General features: G+C 37.0%; 1 protein-coding gene across 2 annotated transcripts in view; it reads right to left on the reverse strand.

Moving 5' to 3' along the window:
• Window positions 1–18571, reverse strand: part of epha6 (eph receptor A6) — a 153811-nt gene that overhangs the window by 53841 nt on the left and 81399 nt on the right. The gene's annotated exons all lie outside the window — the stretch shown is intronic.

The raw sequence follows: 18571 nt of genomic DNA on the forward strand, positions 1-18571 counted from the left end.
GTTTGTGTACATCAATTTTAAAGCCTTGCCCCAGGTCAAAGTTGGATTTAGGACTGGACTTTAACTGGTCCATTCTAACACATGAAGATACACTGATGTAAACCCATCCCATTGTAGCTCTGGTTGGATGTTTCAGGTCGTTGTCCTGCTGGAAGGTGAACCTTCACCCCAGTCTCAAGTCTTTTGCAGCCTCTAACAGGTTGTATTTAGCTCCCTCTATCTTTTCATCAGCTCTGACCAGCTTCTCTGTCCCTGCTGAAGAAAATCACCCCCACAGCATGACACTGCCACCACCATGTTTCATGGTGTGTTCAAGGTGAAGTGCAGTGTTAGTCTTCTGACACACAGTGTTTTTCTTTATTTAGGACATTACTTTGAAAATTGTTGTTGTAACTTGACAAAATGTGGAAAAGTTGAAGGGGCATGAATACTTTTTTAAGGAACTGTAAATGGTAAATTTGGGCTGGAACCCCACAAACATCAATCTTATGCTTTTGTGTTTATTCTATGTCAGCTTAATGTTGAAAATAGATTTTGTCCTGCATTTTCATTATCCGACCGATCCCAAAGATACCTATGTTTGATGAATAGTTGTGGCCAACTGGGTCAACACGTCGCTTAAGTTTCTCAGCAGGTTACAAAGTGATGCTGCAAACATTTTGTTCTGTGAACAGCCAGGGACTACATTCAAAATGAATGCAAAAATAAAAGTAAACAAGCAAGAAGTGTTCTGGTGGGACAAAATGGTAAAGACCGTGCCACAATGTATGTTTAAGCACTTTGTTTTTCAGGAGGGAGAACAATGAAAAGGTAAAGAAATCTTTAGGGTGTCAGTAATTTAGTTTTGTCACGACTTAGCAGTTTTTCCTGCATCTTAAGTGGGAGGAAATCAAAAGTTACACTGAAAATCATGCAGTGGTGAAAATACCACACACATTGGGCTCTGAGTGGATTCAGTGTTACTCTTTGACTGATGGCTTCTATTCATCTCCATAAGAGAGAAAAATGCAAAAAGCCACAGCAACGACTAAACTGTGCTCCATCTAGCACCTACTTTAGGTGCCATTACTGTTCAATCGTTTCAGAGTATTTTGAAATATTTTTACATCAAGTAAAACAGCAGCTTTGGGATTTTCTCCAGCTTCCACCACTGACTAGTACATGTTTTTATGAGCATTATTCTCTTTCTCTCTCCTTGTGGGTGTCAAGTTTCTTTAATTTCACCTTGTGTGATCTACCTGTTCAGGTCCAGGTCACAGGAATTAATTAGCGCAGGTTATAATTTAAGAGGGCAGGCCCACCGCACCAGTTGAGCTTTGAGCTCCTCTGAGATTTTCCAGTATATATATTTCAAATGGGCATCAGCAGTTTCTATATCTTTTTTGTTTGTTCCACATTCCATTTCCTACTTTAGGCTGCATCTCTGTGTAGTGCTTTGTTTGTTGGTTTTGCCATGACAAATTTATCCACAGCAACAAAGGAACCCACCATAAATATGGCACATCTGTTTGTGCATGTGACCTCGCTGACTGTGTAAGAGTTTATGCACAAAATATGTTTGCATTCCCTGAATGTGTTGAAGAATTGTCCTGTTTTTCCCTTCTTCTTACGTTTCAGTTTAATTTAATACATGTTTTTGTTTCCTTGCAATTCAGTATACATATATGGACTCATATGGAATCGAATCCTTTACAGTTAGCACTAATTTGAGAAAAATTATGCAAATAAGAAAAGGGAAGTCTGAGAGAGGCATCGCACATATGTAAACTTATATTTAAGTCTCACGTACACACACATAAACACACACAAAAACTCTCTAATGAGGTCAGCAGGACAAGCTGGTTTGAGAAGTATCCCCATTAATGGCACCATGAGCTGGTAGACGTTTGCATTACTGAATTCAAATCTCTCAACTTCTTTCTGTCTCCCAAACCTTTCAATTTTCAACTTTCCCCAAACATTCCTCTTTATTTTTCTTATAAGATAAAACTTTAATGATTCCCTTGGGGAAAGTGACTTAATGACATGCAGTCATAACAGCTACAGGGTGCCAGAATGAGACAATGTTTGTGCTTATTTAAGCAAGCAGGCGCTTTGTTCTGCTCACTCATTCAAGCTCTGTGCTAGGGTTAGTCTCATTTCCTGAACCTATGCAATAGTTATTAGAATAGTATGACTGTCCTAGAGCCTATCCATCTTAATTGCATCAGTTATTTACTGAAATAAATGGTCCAGTACTGTAGATACAAGTAAAACTGAGTAGGTTTCTAAGGATCATCTGCAGGTTTAAAGGGGACATAAGGTTCAGGCATTTTTAAAGAGTGGGACTGCCATCAAGCGTAGGTTGAAAACGGAAATCTGGTTTTGTTTGAGCTTCCCAACACATGTTTTTTCTTTTCTACTTAATAAGAACAATAACAAAAACAAGAAAACATTTCTAATTACCAAAATAGATTGGTGGTAGTGTCATGGTTTGGGCTTGTTTTCCTGCATGATGCTATATAATAATTCCAGTGATTGGTGGAACAGTGACTAATTATATCACCAAACTGCAAAGATGTGTGCCCACCAGTGGTTATTATTGACCATTTCATATTGTTCACATTCTTTATTATTTACATGGGTAAGATGGTCTCAGTCCTCTTTAGCAGCAGCTTTTTAAATCAGAATAAAAGACAGAAGGAATGGTGGACTCTTGAACTTGCCTCAGTTTGTTTCAGAGCACGACTTAAATACAGCTGAGATTAAAAGAAATGGTTAATCTGATGTAAAACTTCTTAATGCAGTGATGTTTTATAACCAGGCTTCTCTATTAAATATTGAAATACGCAGCCAAGATGAAACCTCTGAAAGAGAAAAGTTCTTGTCTATCGAAGAGAAAGTTGAGAAAAAATATAAATACTTGTCAAGAGTTTGACAGTATTCATCTATTTTGCTTCGACAAAGTCACTGTTCAACACTAAGCAAGAAAATTGACAAAATATTTTATTCATTCTGCATAGGGTTTTATTTGACTTGTGATGAGTGACCAGGCTGGGCTTGATTGTCTTACTCAAGGACACTTTGACAGGAAAACCTTCTGTTAACAGAACTGTGTTGTCTGTTGGGATTTACTGCCAGGGATCCTGCATGTGTGTGTGTGTGTGTGTGTGAGAGAGAGAGCTATGTGTGCCATCCATCTGTGGAACACACACACGCAAACACAGCAGTGAATAACCAAATAGATGGGCATTTAATGTCCACACAGACACACACACACACACGCAAGAACTAATAGATGTGACTTCTGCGTGACACTTTGAGAAAAACATTCAAACATCCGGCCATCAGCACTCTCAATCAATAATGTATAAGGTCTCTGAATGGCATTAAAACACAAGGGGGGAAATTCCTGCACACAAACACAGGTCTGAGGGTCACTTTTTAAAGGTTTCACAAAATAAATGTGAAGCTTGGCAGATTTCTTTGCCTTCTTTTTTTAAAATGCTTTTTATCTCTTATGTCTGCTAAGAAATTGTTCATCTAAGCAGTTCTAGGCTATTTTTTAGAACCTATTTTATTTTGTTTTTCAGAAATGTACCGTGTTGAAAAAAATAGAAAAACTTAACAATAGAGGAAGCTTTAACAACATTTGAAGCTGAGGGTGTTCATGTTATATATTTATATTATTTCTGACAGAAAATAATAAAAAAATATAAATCATTTGGACAATGAAACCAATTGGAAACGTGATCATTAGGTAAGGGATACTGGAACACAACATAAGAACAGTCATAAAATAAAGACAGAAATCAACTTTTGAGGAGCTCATCTATGGCACTCCAGAAATGATGAAACTCTTTTTGTGTTAGATCTTAACAGGCAGAAAATATACAGATTTTGGCTCAACCCTTAGTAGATGAAGAAAAAGGGGGTGTAACAGCCAATAGCTTGATGTATATGATAAACATTCTAATATAAATCTGTTAGGGCATTGGCATAGTATTTGTTTCAGCTTGTGATCCAGGGTGAATTGGTTCCCTTATGGTCAGTTTATAGGCGTCATATATCAAAGGCTTTCTGTGGTAATCACCAATGATGCTGCCATCCCATCCCATTTAGGTCATGACTCTCCAGGACCTCCAGTTAAATGTAGCTACAGTCATTATGCCTTTGTGTTTGTGGGTGTATGTGCGTTTGTGTGTGTCTTACTCAGCGTTATCACTCCATTACAGGTGCAGGGTTTTTCACACAGCTCTCTTTCTGTTGTTTGGTTGCTATGCATGTGTATGCATGGGTGTGTTGGTGTATATAGTGCTATTTGCACAACTGCTAGCACAGCACTCCACTCTAATACATACAGTGGTCTCTCCTGACAAGTGCACTCAATCATACTATTTTTTTTCATTACTTATTTATTTTTTAAATACGGCATTATTAAATCGACCTAACCAAAACTACGAGTCTACTTCCTTAAGCTTTTATAAAAAGCTGAAAAGTTATAAATAGGTTTTAAAGTAATATATTTGACTAGTTTTAGTGTGGCAATATCAGTCTCTTTTGTTGTTTGTTTTACAACAGAAACATGTCTTTTGGTCTTTTCTATTATTTAAATAATGCATACAACAATACTTGATGGTATAAAAAATTCATGGATAACAAAGTACACTTTAAATAAAGCCTTGAATGCATTTTATAATAATTATGTTTGAACACTTCTCCAAAATGAATCCTGAAGAACCCACATGTTAAAAAAAGAGATGTTTTCGCTATCCCCACAGCCTGTCCATCATACAGCACAGTTTTAGGATCATAATCACAGTAAATCATGATCGGTCAAATGATACAAAAATAAAAACATTCCAAGAATTTAAAGTTACAAGAAATGCTTTTAAACTTCAGAGTAAAACTCAGGCAAAGAAGTTTAATTACTCCATGATTGATTCTTTGGTAACAAATCTGAGTTACGGTTTGAAAATATTTTGAATAAATGAAAAAAAAAAATTAAAATAATTTGCGTTGGTCAGATCTAATTTTACTGACTACACATTCAAACATTCACGGCCTCTTTAAACAGGATGACATTTTGCAAAAAATTATTTTAAGAACCACTTGATCAACATAAATTTTCAAGTCGTGTCCTTTTTCCAAGTTCCCAGACCTCAAAACAATCCATCACTTTCAATATTGTTTGGGAAAAACAAGTCCTCACATTTCATCATTTAAGACGACTTTCAAGAAATGCCTTTTTAGGCGAGAGCTTTTCAGACAGAATGAGGGGAACTTCCATAAAACAAGGTCAGAGACTTTATTGTTGTAGCTTCTGTGTAAAGTCAGTAAAATGTTTGAATTCTGAATTAGATAAAGAAGTAAATTTATGTTGTATTAAAGCACCATTGTTAATGTTAACAATTGTATTTTTGTGGCATTTTCCTGTTATGTTTTTCTATTTAAAACTAATAAGTTTCACGGCCTTGAAGTTACTTGAAATACTTAAAGGAAAGACATTTTTTTTTGTTTCTAAGAAGATTAATAATGCCTCTTGAAGACAGCTAAAGACAGACTGAGTTCATTGTCTGTGTGTGTGTGTGTGTCAACACACTCTCCTTGAAGAATTCACTCTGTTGAAAGTCAGGAATGCCAGAAGAGAACAAACAGCATTATGCACACAGTGAACAAACTTACAGTCACACACCCACAAGCGTGCACTGTATTGACAAAGCATCTAAACTGATAGGACGGCTTCAAAGTGGGCCTGCTTTATAAAATGTAAAAAAGCTAATGTATATCTTCTGCTTCTTATCTACTTAATAAAGATGAGAAGAGTTTCAAAGCACAGAGTGACTATAAAGAGATTTGAAATTATTCTTTTTTTAATAATCCTATGGGTTTAAGCACTTGAATGTACAACAAAAAACCAGCTTTGGAAATACATTTTGTATAAAGGTAGTATCTCGGTTGGTGAGTGGCAGTCTCCAGAACGTCTTGAGACTTTTGAGGGTTCTCGATTTCTTTACGTGACTCGCAGAGATGTCTTGTTACTTGAATTTTGAACGTATTCCAGGCAGATTGTCTTTTGTGAGCGTCTCAAGCTCTTCTCGAGCTCTTCTCGATTTTTCTCAAGAACACTAGCAGTTTTTTGACATTTGCACAGTAGCTCTCCTCTGACTAAAAACATCATAATTTTAAAATAGTGGTCCTATTAATAATAAAAATAGACATTATGGAAATAATTTACAGTGCTTTGAGTATCTACTCTTGTAATGTGCACTGTTGAAGAGTTGATAAATGATTTTTACACTACCAAGTGAGAACCATATGTACTGTGCAATTAGACATAAAACATGCATATGGTAGACAAAGCTATGAAATTTGACAAATTAACAAATTTCTTTATTACAGCAATATGTTATATGCAACTAATTAACAGCACAATTTATCTGAACTTTTTTGCACTTTACCATTTCCATATTTCCTTGGTTACTGAAATCCATCTTTTATATGCTGTATACACTTCTTGTTTTTTTTGTTTTTAATTGAGTGTGTCTTTATCTTCAGTGCAGGCTGGATCTTTAATACGGACCTGATGGGAGGGTGGTATTTAGTCATGCAAATCAAGCCACAACTTAAACATTACTGTAGTCCAATTCTTTGGCAGGATTCAGGTGAAAGTTTCATTTACCATTTCCAACTATTAAACCTATTTAACATTACAGAGTTTTGTCTGAATTATGAATTATGAACACCCCAAGTACAAATTCAACTTGAGAAATTTCCCTTAAAGAACTGCAATGCAATCAACTTCATCCATTCATCCATCCATCCCTTCCTCCTTCCCTCCATCCATCCTCTACAGATTATTCATGATTGGGTCATGGAGGCGACGGGTCAAAGAGAGACCTCCCTCTACCCAGCGACACTCTCCAGCTCCTCCTGGGGGATCCCAAGGCGTTCCCAGGCCAGACAGGATACATAAACCTTCCTGTGACATCTGGGTCTGCACCAGGGTCTCCTCCCAGTGAGATATTCCCAGAAATTTTTAAAAGAGAGGCATCCAGAAGGCATCTTAATCAGATGCCCGAACCACCTCAGCTGACTCCTTTCGATTTGAAGTAGTAGCGGCTCTAATCCGAGCTCTCCTGGGATGACGGAACTCCTCATCTTACCTCTAAGGCTCACCCACCCAATGATGAAAGCTAATTTCAGATGCTTGTATCCATGATCTCATTCTTTCGGTCATGATCCATACTTCTTCACCATAGGTGAGGCTTGGAACACAAATGGACCAGTAAATCGAAAGCTATGCCTTTTGACTCAACTCTTTCTACACCATGACCAATCAAAGCAACATCCTCATTATTGCAGACGAGGCCCAAATTCATTGATCCATCTCCCGCTCCATCCTACCATCACTCATGAACGGGATACAAAAATACTTTAACTCCTCCACCTGAAACAAAGACTCATTCCCGACCCGAATGAAGCATTAAAATCAATATTTCTTGAAAGTTTCATTATTGTTGTCCAGTGGTTAATGAGATATTTTGGTAACAAGGGCAAAAACATTTTGGCTCCACCGCAACTAAACAAAGATATTCTTTAAACACACAGACACACACACAGAACTGCAAAATACAGAAATCTGGAATGCAGACCCTCCCCCTAAAGATTTCACTGCAGACGCAGTGAATCTGTCATCACTCTGCCTTCACCCATCTTCCCACCCCGTACATCTTCACCACCTGCACATGCTGACTGTTTAAATTAAGAAAGCTGGAAATACTGCCTGTGCAGCTCTTACCTAATTACACTCAAAACTTTATTACAAGACAGGATCAAATTGCAAGGCAAGTTAAGTAAACCTATATTGGATATACAAATAAACTGTTTGCCAATCAAGTTCATGTCTCCAAATGATATCCCAGTGTATAAATGGGGAGATAAATTCTGTAGATGAATACTTTATGTGTGCCAGTCTGATGGGCCTGAAACCTGCTTTCTATCTTATTACCACTAAACAGACAGCAGTAATCACTGTTCATAAGTGCAGAAAGCAACACAAATAATGAAATATTTGAGATAAAAAAACAAGCACAAGCAGTGAAAATTAAAATGGTGTTGAATCATCACATAATTTAATTTAAAGCTAATTAGATTAAAACAGCTGCAACATCATAGAAACTGAGCCATGTTTCATCATTAACCAAGTGTTAAAATCCTAATTTGCAACACAAAGTCTGCCATTTTTTATTTTAGCAAATTGGGTTTGAGGGTAGAAGAAAAAAAAAAAAACTGATCGAGGCAGGAAAAAAGATAAAATAAAAGATAAAACATTACGTTATCGTTACTAACAAACTAATTGAAAAATTTTTGAAATTACAGATAAAATAAAAAGCAAAGTAGTATATTGTTATTTGATACATTATTGGTTTTAAACTTTTTTACTAATCACTCATCATAACATTTTTTCTTTGCAGCAAGCAATTTTTGGTACTTTTGTTATAAAAAGAGATTTTAAAAAAGTTTTAAAAATTAGCCAGATCCTAAAATTATCAATAAATTAAAAAGAATAGTTGAAAGCAAAAACTTATTGGCAAAAAAATATTTTAACTGAAGGTGATTTATTTTCTCCTTAAATAAAAAAAATAAAAATAAAACACTGGTAGTGTTTTAGGCTCTGTGTTAAAGAAAAACTTTGTTAATGAAATGTTATTAAATTCTTCTCATTAAAGTTTGCAAAGTTAAGTTTGTATTGCAGAGTGAAAAAAGTTTTAGGTAAGTCATCATATTTAAAATGTTGTAACATTACGTTTTTTGGTGCTAAGCCTCTCATTAAAAATCACTGGAGTTTTAATGATTTTGTGTTTTCTGCACTCAAATGTCTCCAGATTAATAATATCATGCATTATACTGGGAGAAATATAAAAGAAAATCTAACTCTTCTTACGGGGACATCACCTTTAATCTCAATAATTTAATATTATTTTTTGAGAGTCAGAACATTCTTTGCCTCTGCCTTTTTTAGAGGCTGCTTTTCTACCAATATTTTATATTTTTTCAAACTGGTAATGAGCGTTAATAATTTGTTAGATTTTATAAAAAACTAACCTCCATAACTTTGTAAATTCATAAAGTCAGAATTGATTTTCTTATTCAGTCCTACAAAAATGTTCTACATCAAGTCATGTCAAAGGTATGTCGTCCCAGAAGTCATGTAACGTGTTCATTTTGAGGTTTCAACAATTTCACCTTCCTGTGTTAACTATTCTCACAAAAAGTGTAGGATGAGATTCACAGGAACAAAAGTTATCATTATGAATTTATCACAGCACCTTTTTGTGTTGCTATCAGCTTCAATGATTTCGGCACAATGTTGATCTGCCTAATTTCCCCCCAGGAAACACTTCCAGGAGTAAAGTGCTTCCTTCATCTTCATCTTTACTCATCGCAGTTAGAATTTAATTCCAAAAGAAACTGCAATACGATCAAGATCACGTGTGGATTGTTATAGAAACTCTCAGACTGGACATGATAAAAAAGAAATATTATATCTAAATAAAAGTTTCATCAGCAATTCAATAAAACATGCATACCAGACACAGTCCAAAGCAAACATTTCGGTAAATTCTGCCAAACTTGTTTCACAAGAAAAAGAAATGGCATAAAACTTTTCCAACATTTTTATTTGTTGCAGCATAAGATTAATAGGTTTTATTACTCATATAATGTCACCCTGACAAGAAATCAAGGGAAAAAAACCCAACATTATGATTAATTAAGGTCTTAAAACTTCAACTGTTCTGCAGTAAAGCACTGGCACACAGCAGCCTTAACTCAGTAAAATATAATGCCATGTAACGCTGTCAGTGCAGTGTGATCCACACACAAGCCAAACACAGAAGTGCTTAATGTGAACATTTCACAGGGAGTGAAACATGAGGGAGGAAGAGAAGGAAGAGGAACTGAGTAAGATAAAAGGCACATGATAGTAAGGAATACTCTGATAAATCACAGTGGAGACAGAACTGTCGAAAAAATTTATCCCATCCTATTATTCCCCCTTGTATCTCCCTCCACAGGAGGCGTAAGAGTCTGCATGAATGTGTCGGAGAGAGAAGGAGTGATGATGAAGATGACCCTGGCACTGGCATGTTCAGCAACATGAGGCACGCGCGCTCATGTGGAATTCGTGACACCGAAACACAAAATATTCCTCCAACATGTCTGCACATACAACAAGACGTCGAGTAATTGGGGCCCCCCGGGGCCGATCTCTGGGCTTGGGTGCCAAGGGCGAGCATTCCCCCACAGAGAGGCGGATAAATCAACTGTTAATAAGCCAGCAACCATGGAGGCTCTATTTACGACTGCTCCCTCCACAAGGCCAGTGTCAGCAGCCCAACTGTGGTCCAACACACACACACACACACACACAAAACACACACATTTAATCTCCGAGACAAAGGACTCCAAAGATACCTCTACCCATAACTGTATGTCAAAGGAGGAAAAAAAAAACTTCTTTTGCAATACGATGTGTATTCAGCATTTTTCATCAGTGTCGGCTTTTTCCTATTAACCCATAATGGAGTAAGGTCCTCAGCTAAATCTACCATTCTGACACACACAGACCAAGTGGATATCAGCCATGTCAAGCTACACTGGTAACCAGAACTCAGTGCAGCAGCACATTGGAGAAAAGTATTGATTCATTCACGGAAAGTCACCTTCCTCCTCACCCTATCCCAGCTAGCCCTCGAGGGCCCGGTCATTTCACTCAGCCAATTTGTATGGCTGTTATTATTAGTGTTTCTCTGGTATGGCGCTTTGGTCTCGGGGCACGGGCTCACCGCTTTATGATGCCGCGCCTAATAAACATCATTGTGATTTTCCCAGGCTAGTAATTAAGTGTGTGGCTAATTTGTCATAGTTAGTTAAAGCGTGGCACCGTGCCAGGAGAGGGCTGCCTGGGAAAGAGTACGGTAGTCAAGAAGGCCAGGAGTTCAAAAAAACACTTCATTTAATACTACTGCTGTTTTACAATGCTTAAGCTGGTTTGAGGGAAGAGAATTTCCTACACTTGAATCGGACTTTGTTTTAAAATTTAAGGGTATTAAGCAGCACATATGAATTGCTTTAAAGAATAAGAATTGAAGGAATTAAATAAAAATGTTTATAATGACAGTAGAGAAAACAGATCATCTAAAGCTGCACAGAAGTCCAGCTAACTATACGCTTCTTCTGAAAACATCCTGTTAGTATATAATTGACCAAACCTTTAAAATATGTCAGCAAACCTTTGCTCAGTTGATGGCATTCCCCAGTCCTGGTTCTCAGGTACCACTGACCTGCTCAGATGTTCCCCTGCTTTAACACACATGATTTAAATTGACTGGCAATTAACAGATATCTGATTACCTGATGACAGGATGAAGATGTCGTTTAAATCAGGTGTGTTGGAGCAAGAAAACACCTAAACCAAGCAGGGCACTGAGCCCCGAGAACCAGGACTGGGGGACACTTATTTCTTCTTCTTCTGGTTTTATTTAAGCATTTTCAGCTTTTGGGATAGTTATCATAGCAATTCTCTCACTACACCATGTCAGCAGATGTTGGAAAGAGTGTAAAAATGTTTACCCTAAACCAAAAAGGCCCAAGAGAAGAAAACTCAAAGATAAATAGGTTGAAGAGGAATGATTTAAGAGCAGCACTGAGCTAAATCATTAAAATAACATTAAAGCTAAATAGTAATACAATTAAAATAAAATACCCTTTAAATGTATAACTCTCTAATTATGCCTAAAATGTCTGTCTCTCTTTTCGATTATTCATCAATCTGTCCATCTGTAAAAACATGTTAATAAAAATATCAGACTTAATTACCAAAACTTTAACTTGAAATGACAAGATTGATCAAAAACAGATACTGACAGTGCTGCTTAAATTAGAATACAAAAACAAAAAAAGCAACTATTTTTGTCCATGCTTATCATGAATCTATTGAATACAAGAAGTTAAATCATATACAGGGTAAACATCTTTTATGAACGCTCATGTAGATCCTGATAAAATCTCTGATGGTGAGGGGCGCTGGTTTAACTGTGCGCAAAACTTTCTTTACATGAGATAATCAAAGAACTGAGACACTAGCCTTCTTTTAAATAAACAGAATATATTCCCTAAAATTTAAAGTTACACCAAGTTTAAAGTGTTTATACATAAAAAAGCTCACTCTGATGTCATCTTTCATTGAATATCTTCAATGAAAAGGATTTGGCTGCTTCCAGTCAGAGTCAAATCAATAAACAGCCTTCCTCCTTTTGGTTCCTCTTATGTTTTTCCATACAGTTATGTAGGCTTGAGATTGTTTTATTCATTAACTTTTCATCTACAAACAACTGTTTTAACTCAGTCACAAGCAATTATAAAAATATCCTGGATCATTTCCGCAACTTTGAATCCGTGACACACACAATTACCCATCTGCATCCTGTGATCAAATAAACTTGTAAAAAATTACAAATGGGCCCCCAGTTTTATCAAAGTCCAATCTATATACAATCTATGTTTTTGGAGATTCGGCTTAAAATAACATCACCAATTGGAATTTCAGAAAAAAACCTGATGATTCAAATGATGCTGTAAAATAACAACTATCACCATCTTGGCCAAGAAACCTTTGATATATAGCAGTGCTGGGAACTAAACCTCCAGTACTCAGGTTGAAAGGTGACCACGTTACCATTGATCTACAGCCACCTTAAGAAAGATAGATGAAACAGAAAATAACATTCACAAAAACAAATACTTTTTTGTGGGCCTCTAATTTTCAAGCTCTACAGCTACCATAAGACAAGCCCCCCTAACACAAGCCTCCATCTGAATCTCTTCCTCTGCTCTCTTCATCCTCTGCCCACATTTCTTGTCAGCTAATTTACCCTCTTCTTTATTCTGCCATCCCCCTCTTTGCTCTTTCGATACTCTCCTCACTCAATCATCTCCTCACACTTTGCTCCTCATTTTTAGTCCTCTCTTACCCTCCTTTTTCTCTCTTCATTTGTCTCTGTCATGCTTTTCACATTCACAGTACCCACTCTTGCTGTTCTTTTTCCAATGTCTTTTTCTCCTTTTTAATTTTTACCTCCCAGGCTTTGCCCCTCGTTTCACACAACCTTCTGCATTCAACCTGCCACTCATTTTCCAGTGGCTGATTCCTCCTTCCCCCACTCTCTTCCTGACCCAGTCACCTATTTTGGGAAGTATTCGTGTGAAATTTAGCAGAGTTTACAAAAAAAAAACTGCAGTAGCTCAAATTTCTTCTAATAGCACAGACCAAACAGAATTTTGTGTATCAGGATGAAACTTTTTCTGCCGTTGTGCTGACAGTAAACTATTTGGGCAGCCATGTTACAGTACTGCCATGATGCTAAAGCTGAAATAAAAAAGGCACAAACAATTTCTCCCAAATCTTTCTTTCCACAAGCTTGGTTTTCTCTGTTAGAAAGACTGCTTTTTATGTCAGATAATCACCACAAAATATTCAAAAATATATTCTTGACATAAATTTATCACAAATGTACTTCCTCTATTTCACTCCTGCATGTCTGAAATACTTTAGAGTACGTTTGTTTTTGCAAAGCAGTGCATTTAAAGCAAAAGAAATCATATACTAACTTTAGTCGCACAAGGCACTGACCAAAACAGCCATCTGCATTTTAATGACAAAGTCTAATTTATTTATAGCCCCAGTAAATTATTACAGCAAACTCTTGATATTTTTTGCAACACTGATATTCACATGGCTGTCTCATTTCTGCTGATAGCAACACTATGCTAATGGTGTATATGAATTTTATGTGCACCTTTCCAAACAAGCCCATCACAGAGCAGTTTAGGCGGATGTGTCAGGGAAAGCATACTGTTTGTGTCAAAGTATTTATGCATATTCGTGCAGCATGCAAATGTTCCTTTTCAGAAGATTGTTTGCATGGTTATCTTTGACAGGAGTGAATATGATGACCTTATGCTCTTTTAACCTGGTGTAAATCTTCCAAAAGCCACTGCAATTTTACAATAAATTCACTGAGGCACACTGTAATTTCTCTAGAAGGCAGTCTGCCATCAAATAATAATCACAATCAAATAATCAACTGTTTTTAGTAAGAGGAAAACAAAAGGTTTATGCTTTGCACGGTCAGGAGTGAATACGGTGAGAGTGTTAAATACACTTGTTCAAACTGCAATGCACTATTAGGAAAAATTAGGAACTGACTGGAAATGATAAAAACTTACATTAATAGCAAAATAATCTTGGGAAATCTTTAACTGAGACAAAAGAAGAAGCGTACAGAAGGTGCAGCAGATTTTAGTGAGACTCTGCCATCAACCTCAACTATTATTTACAGCTTCTGAAGCATAAAGTGCCTGGCACTAAAAGACAAGTAAATCTGCTAACCCCCCCAAAAAGGAAATGTAAGAAACCGTTAAAATACAGGAAGTGTGGAAAACTAGGAAAAACTACTGTATACAGAATTACATCTTGCATTTATTTACCCCTGAGGGGAAAATAGTTTAAGTTAGATCCTGACCTGCAGAATGCTGTTTTTTAAGAGCGACATTTTAAACAGCTACTTGAGAAATTTTGCCCTGTAAAGTAAATCTAAACTGGACTATAATGCAATATTGAGAACATCAAAAACCTAACGTAGTGATCAACTTTTCAGTTTGAAAATTTATTAAGTGGGCAGCCTGTCTAACCTTTAAATCACAACACAAGGCATTTTCACTGAGGAGATTTAGCTAAAAGAGTTTCTCCACACATAAAGTAATACAAACAATTTAAAGGATTCTGTGTAGAATAAATATGTTCACCACAAAATAGGGTTTATACTACTGATCAACTATGACTTGATCTGAAGTTGAATAGTGTGAGACATGCAAAAAAAGATGAAATTTTGAAGGATTACAGCTCTTCAAAAAATTGGGGGGCAAACACTGCTTTTAACTGTTGATAACACCTCAGTCAGACACTGACAAACACCTCCTTTTCTTCTATTTTAAAGTAAAATCAGCTTGAAAACCAGATGGGATTCCCTAGATACCAGAGTTAAAACATCATCCATTTTTAGTTTGGGTGCAGAGTCCCTCAAGACAGATAACAGCTGTAAATCTGTAATAAATGAAACTCGCAGAAATGTACGCAAACATCAAGAAAGGAAGCTTGGGAGACAAACATCTAGGGTGAAATTTAAGTTAAAGTTTATACAGCTTAAAAAAAAGAATTTTACACATTTGAAATTTGCTTAAATATTTTCCACCACAAATAGTCGGAACGGTCCTGACCCAAACTAAACCATTGTCTTTTACAGTATCTAGGAGTTGTTGGCCTTTGATGGAAGGTCATCTCTATCCTCACGGATCTGCTCTGTGTAGAGCCAACAGACCTTTACTTTATATTCAACATACTGAGTTCTACTTTTCCCTCAAAGGACACCCAAAGTCTGGATGACAGGCAAAGATGGACAAAAAGACTGGTAAAAAGTTCAGAAATCTTCTCAAGATAAATGAGAGGTTTGTCATGTAAGAATCAGTAGGGGTGTAACAACGACAAGACAAGATTTTATTTTTATCAAAGGTAATCAAAACAGCTTAAAAAGCTCAATCAAAATTCAAACAGCTACAAACATTTCACCATAAAATTACTGAAGAGAACACAAAAAGACGTGAAGTGCTCTGACTGACGTTTGGAAACTCAGGACTGACTGAAGTGGACATTAGAGTGAAACTCCTTTGAGTGTGGGCAGGGGGACACTCAGTGAACGGTACGGTCTGATTTTGTTTCACCTCCACCTGTCAGGATTTGGGTTTTTGGTTTTCAGTTAGTTGCTTTATGTTTCAGTTGGTGTTTTTTATTTTCTGTTATCTTGTAGTTTGGTTCGTGTTTTCCTTCTGCTTTTGTCTCATGTGTCTGTGTTTGTTTTCATTTTCATTCCCCCAGCTTAGTCATCTGGTTACCTGTCACTCCCATCTCCACCTGTGAGCAATATTAATCATGTCACCTGTCTCCACTTACCTGATTACCCTCAGCACTCAAATACCCGGTCATTTCTCCCACTAGTCGTCGGATCATTGTTTGTCGTTTGATGATTCTATGTTTTGTTTCCTCATTGCCATGCCCTGCTTTGGATTTTTGTTAAGTTTAGTTTGCTGCCACGTCAGCAGTTTGTTTTTATTTATTTTCTTTATTCAATAAATTAGTTTTTGTTTTGGAAGAATGAGTCTGCACTCTGGGTTCGCTTCCATTTCCATCCAGCCTGACACCACCTCACTCAACTCAATGTTTAGATTTACTTTTTTCCTTTCAGCTCAAATGAATTGATGAGAGGTTCAAATTAGATTTTTTTTCAACTTCAAGATCAAGACATTACCGTGTGATCTAGGCACTAAGTGTGTTTTGTTTTTAAAACAAGTGCGCAGAGTGACAGAAACTCTACCTCCCAGCATGAAGTGAAGCCGCCTGATGCAGCCTTCAACAGGAGGGGCGGAGAAAGCTGAGGCTTGAGTGACGTGTCCCGCTGGTCCTTGTCCTCAACACGTCTGTCTGAGCTGCTGCCATGCAAGCAGTTTAAAGTGAAAGGAGCATCTTCAGCACTAACTTCACCCGGCAAAATCATATTGACTGCAACTTGATAGTGAGACTTTTTGGCTTTGAAAGGCAGTTTTCAACTGGATGAGAAATCCTGCATCAATTTAACATCGTAAGATCTTGTTCAACCCCTGGTGATACACTAAAAAGTAGCCGGCTGTGGTCAAGCTTGATATAAGAATCGTGGAAAACGAGGGACTAAAATGTAAACTTGGAAGAGAGATAATGCAGCTCACTCTTTGATACAGTATCTACTATTGCAACACCTGCCACAAAACCCAAGAAGAGCCCTGTAAAATATAACCAACACTTTAAATTTATAGCTGAATCATTAACACACAGGCAGGACTGCATATTGGACAGTTACAACCAGCAAATCCAGATACATGATCAATACTCTGCTATGATTTGCATTACATTTAACAACACTGATCAAAGTCTGGTTTCTGACAATGAAATAGGGGGAAAAGTACAGCAATATGCTGTTTATCACTGACAGTGGGCCATAAATCTGCGTCTTCCCCCGAGGAGCTTAAATAGCAGCAGCTGGCTATATAAGTGTTCAAATGGGTCTCGTCTGCAGCCCTGGGACCTGCTTTGACTGTGTTCTAAACAAGGAATGTTAATAAAATAAAAAGTCTGCGTGTAACACTGAATCGCATGCGCTATCTAGTTGTCCCAAGTGATGCAGAATAATGCATTTAATGTGTTTTGGCTGTATGAGAAAATGTATTTCTCCCAGATGCTCACAGCAATAGAGAGACGGCGGGTAGGGAGGAGAGAAGACTAAGAGAACAAAGGACAAATATGAAACAAACGTATTTGGAAAGAAGACACAGGAGAGGAAAAGGAAAGGAGGAGGACAAATAACCAACAGGGAAAAAGAGGGATGAGAGAATAGTTTAAAGAATGACAGAAGAGGAAGGTGGAGAAAAGCCAGTGTTTGCAAATTCCAGATTACAAGAAAAAGCTGCTAAACCCAAGAATGTCTCACAGGAAATAAAAGCTCTGAAGCACAAAACGCTGGTACGAGAAAAACAGGTGGATGGGACAGTTTTGTGAACCCCTGCTGTCAGTTACAGAAACAAAACTATTTTTTTTCTTTACCACATACAACTAAGACCTTACATATTAATGATATATGAAATCTGACAGGAATGCAAAGTTTTAAAAACTTCAAAAAGCAAGTTTTTCTCACTTTCTGATGCTTCAGTTACATGACTGAAATGTCAAATACTGATCCTGTTTTGACCATCTGTAATTAGGTTGTAGATACATTAAAGAAAACAAGATAACAGAGAGTGTGGTGCATGATTTATTTAAGTGAAAATTGTCCCAAGCTCCTTTCATGAAGTATTTCACATTGTACTTTAAATATCATACTCCAGGCCCACAGATTTTATCCAATAGCTTCCAAAAAATTATTCCTACCAGAAAAGCTTGCCAAATTCCTGTAGACTTCATGGTCATGAAATATATATTCAAAGTTTTTGCTGTAGCTGATTTTCTAGTTGTGTAAATGATGACTACCAAACTTGTCAGAAGCTTTTTCTTTGTAGCCTCTCTGCAGGATTCTTTTGTGCATTACTGCCACCACTGCCCCATCCTTCTGACTCCATTCATATGTCATTACTGCATGTCACTACCTTTCTGTCCTTTTCTTTCATAACATTTTCTCTCCTTTTGACTTTCTCCAGGTTTCTTTGCTCCCGGAAGATTTATTTAATGCCCTCTTAGTGGATGATCAATCTACTCGATGTCTATTGTTTGCTGATGTCTCTTTAATCTTGGACCGCCACCTCAGGTCAAATGGACACCATTCCTAAATCTGGTTTTGCTAAAGTTTTCTTCCTGTTGTATCACTGGTTTTAGGAGTGCTTGTTCAGAGGGAATTGTAGAGTTTCTCACATGCAGATGACCTCTGACTTTACGCTATAAAACTGAACT

This window comes from Kryptolebias marmoratus, linkage group LG6 (assembly GCF_001649575.2).
Source record: "Kryptolebias marmoratus isolate JLee-2015 linkage group LG6, ASM164957v2, whole genome shotgun sequence".
NCBI classification, from domain to species: domain Eukaryota; kingdom Metazoa; phylum Chordata; class Actinopteri; order Cyprinodontiformes; family Rivulidae; genus Kryptolebias; species Kryptolebias marmoratus.